Genomic DNA, 9,255 nt, shown 5'->3' on the forward strand with positions numbered 1-9,255 from the left:
TTTTTTTTTTTTTTTTAGATGGAGTCTCACTCTGTTGCCCAGGCTGGAATGCAGTGGCTTGATCTTGGCTCACCACAATCTCCGCCTCCCGGGTTCAAGTGATTCTCCTGCCTCAGCCTCCTGAGTAGCTGGGATTACAGGCATGCGCTACCATGCCTCGCTAATTTTTGTATTTTTAGTAGAGATGGGGTTTCACTATGTTGGCCAAGCTGGTCTTGAACTCCTGACCTCGTGATCCACCTGCCTCGGCCTCCCAAGGTGTTGGGATTACAGGCGTGAGCCACTGTGCCTGCCCACAACCCCTTATCTTAACCTAGATACTCCCTTCTATTGATTCTAGGTCTTTAGACAGTAACAACTCTTTCGACCAACTGCCAATCAGAAAATCTGTGAATCTACCTATGACCTGGAAGCCATCTGCTTCAAGGTGTCTTCCTTTCTGGACCTAACCAATGTACATCTTACATATACTGATTGATGTCTTATGTCTCCCTAAAATGTATAAAACCAACCTGTAGTCTGATCACCTTGGGCACATGTTCTCAGGAGCTCCTGAGGGCTGTGTCATGGGGCAATGGCCATTCATATTTGGCTTAGAATAGATCTCTTAAAATATTTTACAGTTTGACTCTTCGTCGACACTGGAAGCGGGGTATCCTATGTGGTTGATTTGGGAAGCATATTTGGCTTTCTCTGAGTCGTCCCGAATTGGAAGAAGGCACAAAAATTAGGGAAGCTGGTAATTACTGACCAAGTCCTGACTGGGCCTATTGCTACATAGGTCATGGGTCAGAGTTCTAGTTTTATATATGATCTGGCCATTGTCCATCTGTATATTCAGTGTTTCATTATCCTAATACAGAAAACTGGTACCTGGAAGTGAGGTGCTGCTACAATAAAAACCTATGCAGTCCTGCCTTAGTGATACTGCCTTAGTGGTCAGATTGAGGGCTGAGAGGAAACAGATACCGGAGGCTGGAAAGATGGAGGATCATGTTTTATAGTGGCAAAATATCTGGTAAAGCTGTTGCCTATAATAACTTTTCACACAACTACAAGGTCAGTGAACATACAAAGAGGCTACTGACCTTGTAGTGTTATAAGAGTTTGGTAAAGAGGATTTTGGAAGTGAGTATTGGCTGCTATTAGATATTTGGCAAGTATTATAAGTAAATGATGAGTTCAAGAAGGAAGTAGTAGATTTGAAAGCAAAAACAGAAGAGAATAGAAAAAGTTCAGAAATTTAAAGCCTTGAAGGATTGGAAAAGCAGCTTGTACCTAGACCCCTAGAGGCAGGATTAAAAGACTGAGCACAGATGCCCACTGAAACCCCTTAGCTAACTAGTGCTTCTGTGGTTAAGACCATATTAAAGACATAGCCTTCCCATCAAACCTAATAGCCTCAAACAACCAAATGAGAGGAGGAGGAATAGACGCTCTTAAATCTTTGGATGAGTTTACCAATACATGTGAACTTCGACTGTGGTTACTGACACATAGAACTGATGGAAACCAAACAGATCGGAAGAGGCTTACTAACTTTAAAGAAACTGTTTTGTTAAAAAAAAAAAAAAAATCTTTTGGCCGGGCGCGGTGCCTCATGCCTGTAATTCCAGCACTTTGGGAGGCCGAGACAGGCGGATCACGAGGTCAGGAGTTTGAGACCAGCCTGGCCAATAAGGTGAAACCTCGTCTCTACTAAAAAATACAAAAATTAGCTGGGCGTGGTGGCATGTGCCTGTAGTCCCAGCTACTCAGGAGGCTGAGGCAGAAGAATTGCTTGAACCTGGGAGGCGGAGGTTGCAGTGAGCGGAGATTGTGCCACTGCACTCTAGCCTGGGTGACAGGGTGAGACTCCATCTCAAAAAACAAAAAGAAATTTTTTTTTCTTAAATCATCTCAAGTTCATATTTAAAAAATCTTCTTGTGTATTCAAAATTTAAAACCCTTGGGTCCCCGACTTCTATGAGCAAGAAGCTAGTGATTTGTACGTTCCAAAGGGAAGGTACAACACACACTTCACAGGTGGTCAAGGATGATCATTAAAACAATGGATGGGAGAGTTCCTTCCAAATAAATCAGGGTCCAATCTCCCCTACCTCCAGGCCCAGTTGCTTACACAGAATCTGCCTAGGAGATTTCAGATTATAGATCGGCATTTGCTGCTTATCTCCCATTATTCTCTTTTTCTAGGAAGAGCGCTTACTGCGGCCCTTGTGTACTGCGGTGAGTGAGTAAGGGGAAAAGAAAAGGAAGGGAGATAAGAGGAGACACAGTGAGTGAGAGAGAGAGAGAGAGTGCGCACACACGCAGCACACAGGACACATTACTTCACAGGTCCCTGGACCAAGAGGAACTATATCTGGACCTGATTAAGAGAATATTGGGCATGTGGATAATAGGACCCATGAATCTTGCCTCTGTCACTAATCAGGGCCCAATTTCTTAGCAAAAGAATAACATAATACCGTGAACATCTTTCCACAGTTAGGTGTCATGTTTCTTTTATTTATTTATTTATTTATTTATTTATAGATGGAGTTTCGCTCGTTGCCCAGGCTGGAGTGCAATGGCGTGATCTCGGCTCACCGCAACCTCCACCTCCCGGGTTCAAGCAATTCTCCTGCCTCAGCCTCCCAAGCAGCTGGGATTACAGGCCATGTGCCACCACAACCGGTTAATTTTCTATTTTTAGTAGAGACGGAGTTTCTCCATGTTGGTCAGGCTGGTCTCGAACTCCCGACCTCAGGTGACCGCCCACCTTGGCCTCCCAAAGTGCTGGGATTACAGGTGTGAGCCACTGCGCCCAGCCATATTTTATCTTCTATTCTCTCTTTTCTTTTTGAATAGAGATGAGGGTCTCGCTATGTTGACGAGGCTGGTCTCAAACTCCTGGCCTCAAGCGATCCTCCCATCTTAGCCTCCCAAAGTGCTGGGATTACAGGTGTGAGCCACCATGCCCGGCCAGTATCATGTTTGTTTGATTCTAAGCATGCTTTTCTACATTTTAATATTTCTAAAAGTTAGGGCCGGGTGCAGTGGCTCATGCCTGTAATTCCAAAACTTTTGGAGGCTGAGGTGGGCGGATCTCTTGAGCCCAGGTGTTTGAGACTAGCCTGGGAAACAAAGTGAGACCCTAACTCTACAAAAAATAGAAAAAATCAGCCAATTACGTTGGTGTGCACCTGCAGTCCCAGCTACTGGAGAGACTGAGGTGGGTGGATCAATTGAGCCCAGGAGGTCGAGGCTGCAGTGAGCTGTGATTGTGCCACTACACTCCAGCCTGGGCATCAGAGCAAAACTCTGTCCCAGAAAAAATAAATAAATAAATTGAGTATATCTTAAGATCAACCCTTGGGCCCCCAACTTCTATGAGCAATAAGCTAGCTGAGAAAGATGTGTACCTTCCAAAGAGAGAATACTCACCCAACACATACTTCACAGGTGGCCGAGTATGATAATGAAAACAATGGATGAGAGTTCCTTCCAAATAAATCAAGGTCCAATCTCCCCTCCAAAGCAGAGAAGTTCTAGAGTAGCAGTCATTGCACATGCCTAACTTAACCATACATAAAAGTCGAAATCTCTGTTACCTCAATTGTATTATTTTCTTTTTTTTTTTTTTGAGACAGAGTCTCCCTCTGTTGCCCAGGCTGGAGTGCAATGGTGCCATCTCGGCTCACTGCAACCTCTGCCTCCCGGGTTCAAGCAATTCTTCTGCCTCAGCCTCCCAAGTAGCTGCGATTACAGGCGCCCACCACCACACCCGGCTAATTTTTTGTATTTTTAGTAGAGACGGGGTTTCTCCATGTTGCCCAGGCTGGTCTCGAATGCCTGACCTTGGGTGATCCACCCGCCTTGGCCTCTCAAAGTGCTGCGATTACAGGTGTGAGCCACCATACCCGGATAATTGTAATATTTTCATTGGCAGCACCATATATGATGCTCAAAATGTTTTTTCTTTTTTTCTGTTTTGTTTTTGTTTTTTTGAGAAGGAGTTTCTCTCTTGTTGCCCAGGTTGGAGTGCAATGGCGTGATCTCAGCTGACTGCAACCTCTGCCTCCCGGGTTCAAGCAATTCTCCTGCCTCAGCCTCCCAAGTAGCTGGAATTATAGGCATGTGCCACCATGTGTGGCTAATTTTTGTATTTTTAGTAGAGACGGGGTTTCACCATGTTGGCCAGGGTGGTCTTGAACTCCTAACCTCAGGTGATCCACCTGCCTCGGCCTCCCAAAGTGCTGGGATTATATAGGCATGAACCACCGCACACGGCCTCTTTTTTTGTTTTATCATTATTACTTTTTTTTTCTGTGAGACTGTCTCACTCTGTTGCCCAGGCTGGAGTGCAGTGTCGTATTCTGGCTCACTGCAACCTCTGCTTTCCAAGTTCAAGTGATTCTCATGCCTCAGCCTCCGGAGTAGCTGGGACTACAGGTACCCACCACCACACCTGGCTAATTTTTGTATTTTTAGTAGAGACAGGGGTTTGCCATGTTGGCCAGGTTGGTCTTGAACTCCTGACCTCATGTGATCCACACACCTCAGCCTCCCAAAGTGCTGGGATTACAAGCATGAGCTACCACGCCCAGCTATTATTATTTTTGTAAATAGAGATGGAGATCTTGCTAGGTTGCCCAGGCTGGTCTCAAACTCCTGAATTCAAGTGTTCCTCCTGCCTCAGCCTCTCAAAATATTGGGATGATACCACGCCTGGTCCACAAAATGTTCTGAAAGATTCCATTGTGACATAGTATTGTGCACTCAAACTGTCATTCAATAGACAATGCAATTAAAGGCATAAGTAATTATTAAATTCAAGCAAGATCACAGAATTTTCAAAGGTAAGACAGACTCAAAAGTCTGCGAAAACTTTTGGAGTTATCTTCAGAAGAAGCTGTTTAATTTCCAGCAATAGGTAATTCAATTAAGAAGAAGAAAAAAAAACTAAGTAAGCAAAAAGGAAACGAAAGCAAAACCCCAGTATTCTTCAATATACCTTAAAATTATACACACAATCATAAAGACAATATAGGTTAAGATAATTAACTAGCATTATGAAAAGCAGCCTGTTATCATGATGTTGCATTAACTAACCGAAGTAATTCAGAAGAATCCTAGATTCTGAATGTGAATAAGGCTGAGACTCAAACTTTATTGTGACAGACGAAAATGGTATACAATTGAATGAATAAATGTATGCTATTATTAATAAAAGCTTTATGTTTACTTTCTTCCTGCTAAAAAATTGCTACTAAATAGATGGCTTATCTTAGATTTAGTGGTATTTCAGAATTGATAAAGTATGATAGTTCAACCTTATTCCTTTAAATACCGATATTGAATTTCATCATGTAGATGTACTATTTTTTATTTATTTATTATTTCTTTATTTCTTTATTTATTTTTGAGACAGTCTCACTCTGTCGCAGGCTGGAGTGCCGTGGTGCCATCTCAGCTCGCTGCAACCTCCGTCTCTCCGGTTCAAGTGATTCTCCTGCCTCAGCCTTACAAGTAGCTGGGACTACACACGCGCGCTACCACACCGAGCTAATTTTTGTATTTTTAGTAGAGATGGGGTTTCACCATGTTGGCCAGGCTGGTCTCGAACTCCAGACCTCAGGTAATCCGCCCTCCTTGGCCTCCCAAAGTGCTGGTTACAGGCGTGAGCCACTGCGCCGGGCTAGATGTACTATTACTTATAAATCCCTGACTGATGGACATTTAGGTTGTTCCTCATTTTTTTGCTAATGTAAAATAATACTGCAAACTGGTAACTTCAATTATACTGGTAATATTCTTGTTCTGAGTTCAGGTGGTAAGTTCATGGATGTTCATTTTATTATGCCTCATAGTTTAATAAAATGAACATGTGTATAATATACATATAGCATATTCCTTGCACATAACGAAATTAGTTAATAAAAAAAATTGCTGCAATAAAAATTCTTGTGCACACATTGCTGAGCATTTTTCTTAAAATAAATTCCCAGAAGTGGAATTGCTGGATCAAAGAGAATACATATTTAAAATTCTGATACTTATTGTCAGAATGCCTTCTAGAAAGTTATACTAATCTTATAATCCCCACAACAAGGTATGGTTAATACTGGCATTACTAAATCTCAACAATCTTTGCTGCTATGACATGTGAAAATTCAAATTATTACTAGGCAAAAAGAATTTTTAAAATAATTCTTCAAAGCAAAACTGCTTACCTTTTTAACCCACACTACGATGGGGCCAGATTCGTCTTAATAAACAATTCTGATCATGTCACCTACCTACCCCATAACTTTCAATGACTTTAACCTCATGGTTAAAGTAAGAGCTCTGGAATCAAACTGCCTGGGTATGACAGATCGCCATTTTTTTTTTTTTTAAAGTTCAGACCCTCATCAAAAATACAAACATCAACAAACAAGTATCATTGATTAGTTTGTCCAACTTAGGAAAAAAAAAAATGATACCATTACATAAGATTTCAAAGTGTTAACTTGGGTTGAATTAAGTTTATCAGAAAGGTACCCTGGCTGGGTGCAGTAGTGCACCTGTAGTCCCAGCTACTTGAGAGGCTGTGGTGGGAGGATTGCTCGAGTCCAGGAGTTGGAATCCAGCGCAGGCAACATAGCGAGTTCCCATCTTTAAAGGAAACTGCATACTGTCATTTTCTTCAGTTCACTTTCTAATAATTGTCAGATCAAAAGTGAAAGCAACGCTGTATCTTCATGCTGAAAAATGATTGCTGTTCCTACATGGCGAAAATGTTATTCAATGACTAAATAACTTTTGTGATGTATAACAATCTCCCATTGATGTAAATAAAACATCTAAAATAACCAAATAACCAGGGTTAGAACAGTTCCAAGACTATTTATATAGAACAAGGACTTGCAATAAAAACAAAACAAAAATAAAAACGACCTACACAATGAAAGCCAGATATTATACATTAAAAATGCAGTAGAAGTATTTTTTGGTGAGCAGCAAGGCATATTCCATCAATATTTAGGCATAGAATGTGCCATTCCAAGCATGGACCATGATCTAGTTTCTTGCAGTAGCAGCCAATTGGACTAACACAATGCTACTTCTTTTACTGTTCAATCAAATTCCTCCACTGCCTTAGGGAATCAACTACCCCATTTTACCGTCAGAGATAAGCTTTGTTTTCGTAGCACAGAACATTCATTCCAATTATAATGTCCTACCTTTTCTTCCTCATGGAGGAAATTTGATAAAAAATTTTAACCTTCAATAAATAATTCATAAAGTTCAAACAAGTTTCATGATCGCTAACATTCAAATCCATTTCCAAAACTGGAGTTATACAATATTACTTCTGTGCATGAGATTATACTTATTGTTCACTAGATTTATGAATAACTTCTGGAGGATGATACATGTTTTAAAAGCCGTATTAACATATGAGTTGACAAACATTAAATTTTGTTCCCTTAGAAATTGACAGAGAAGTCAGAATGGGGATAAATCAAGTCATCTGAGAGGCATTCATTGAGCTACAAGCTATTTCAGGTTATAAAAAACACTGTTCCCTTAATTGTCGTTCCTTCATTTGCTGTATTTATATACACACTCCTACTCCATAAAGACCTCTCCATCTCTCCCACCTCTTCCAACTATGAACAGTAACCTAAAATCACACTGAACTAGACGTAAGAGACTCCCAGGATTTCTCTAAGGTATACCCAGGATCAAGGCCCTCTGGGATCCAAAGAACTGTAGCTCTTTTACTGCAATTTTCCTTCAGAACCACCTTTCCCGTTCCTTCCCTCCTGGACACCGCCGACTCGCGTGTTGGGGGTGGGGTGGGAGACAGGCCGCCAGAAAGACAGGCTCTACCCAGCCAAACCTGCACCTCCGAGGCCGAAAAGCCTGGGGCTCTTCCTGCAGCACCGGGCGCGGCCAACCCTCGCTTCCCCAGGGCAGGGCTCAGCTCGGGTCAATGCAACCAGCCAAGTCAGGCCCGGAGCGGGCCGGCTCTGCCCGCCAGTCCAAACCTCTGGACCCTCGCCAGCGGGGATGGGCGTGGGCCCCGGCGGCCACCGCCCCGCCAACTCGAGCACTGGAGGAGCGCACCCGCTACGCCAGCCCCGGACCTACCTGGAGGGGAGAGCAGAGCTCCTGGACAGCGGCCACGGGCCTGAGGGCGGACGCTGAGGCGGCCAGAGTCCGTCCCAGCAACCCCAAGTATCCCTAGTGGGGCAGAGCGGGGAGACGAACGGGGGGGCTGCCGCGGGCCAGCGCGGCCCGTCCCAGGGGTCGCGAGGACCTGGCTCTCCCCTTAACACCAGGCCACCGCCGCCGCCGCCATTTTGCCTTCCACTCAGTGTCGCCGCCGCCGCACTCCACTGCAGGTTTCCCGGATGTGGGCATTTCCCGGCGTCGCTTGCGCGGGGGCCGAGAACTGGGGGCTTTTGCCCGCCCGGCTGCTGCGAGGGAGCGCGCAGCCTGCGGCCTCCGGGCTTCGTTGCGTCGCCCGCAGCTCTGATCGTTCGTGAGCGTCGCCCCACGTCGCTCCCGCCTGCCCCTGCCCATACGACTCGCCCGCGCCCGTGGTTTAAGGCTGTCTCCCGCCCAGCCTACTTGGTTGATTCAATCCTTTTCCCCATTGATCTATTTCTCTGGACCGAGTAGGGATGTGCATTTCACGGAGCTACGTTCTCAGAAGGGAACAACTGTGAGTTGCTCTGGGAAACCTCCCTGTGGACCTCAGAATTCGAGATTTTTGGCGCTTTGAAATAAAATTTTATTCTTGCTTAGCGTTCTTTCCCCGAACAAGCCGGTGAGCTTCCAGCATCTGTATTTTCTGAATCCGGCAGATAAGAAATGCTTGAGCCAGGACCGATTGATTAGCAGCGGTTTAGAGATCTTATCTGTCAACCGCATCCGTAGAAGGAGGTCGTTATTGCCATAATTGGAATAACGGTGACGGTGTGACAAGAGGTTTTACTTCTGGTTAAGCTGAATGTAAAGTGTGGGATGGGATCGTTGGGTTTGATGTATAAGGTACCGTCCACCCTTTGTGAAGATCGCCTTTGCCAGTTTTTCCTCTAGGAAATATACAGTTAGTGTTTTCAAGTACCTTCTTTCGTAATTTTTCTACTACAGAGTATAAAAAAATTAAAGACATCTTTTTCTGACGTTAAAGTAATAACTGGCTACTTACAGTATCTAGAAATCCAAATGTGAAAACCCGTTAAAAGATTATGTTCCGGACGGAGGCGGTGTCTCACG

At 44.0% G+C, this 9,255-nt stretch overlaps 1 protein-coding gene and 1 long non-coding RNA gene across 5 annotated transcripts in view; one reads left to right on the plus strand and one right to left on the minus strand.

The window, feature by feature from the left end:
- LATS1 (large tumor suppressor kinase 1) overlaps positions 1–8,388 on the minus strand; it is a 59,521-nt gene extending 51,133 nt beyond the window's left edge. For all 4 annotated transcript variants that reach the window (XM_001173355.7, XM_054686405.2, XM_016956455.3 and 1 more), the window contains exon 1: positions 8,122–8,388. The gene's annotated coding sequence lies outside the window, so the exon portion shown is untranslated. The remainder of the gene's footprint in view (positions 1–8,121) is intronic.
- On the plus strand, positions 3,996–9,168 carry LOC134810220 (uncharacterized). Its single transcript, XR_010157791.1, has one exon. It is a non-coding gene; the product is annotated as an uncharacterized LOC134810220 (long non-coding RNA).
- Positions 9,169–9,255: the final 87 nt, after the last annotated feature.

This window comes from Pan troglodytes, chromosome 5 (assembly GCF_028858775.2).
Source record: "Pan troglodytes isolate AG18354 chromosome 5, NHGRI_mPanTro3-v2.0_pri, whole genome shotgun sequence".
NCBI lineage: Eukaryota > Metazoa > Chordata > Mammalia > Primates > Hominidae > Pan > Pan troglodytes.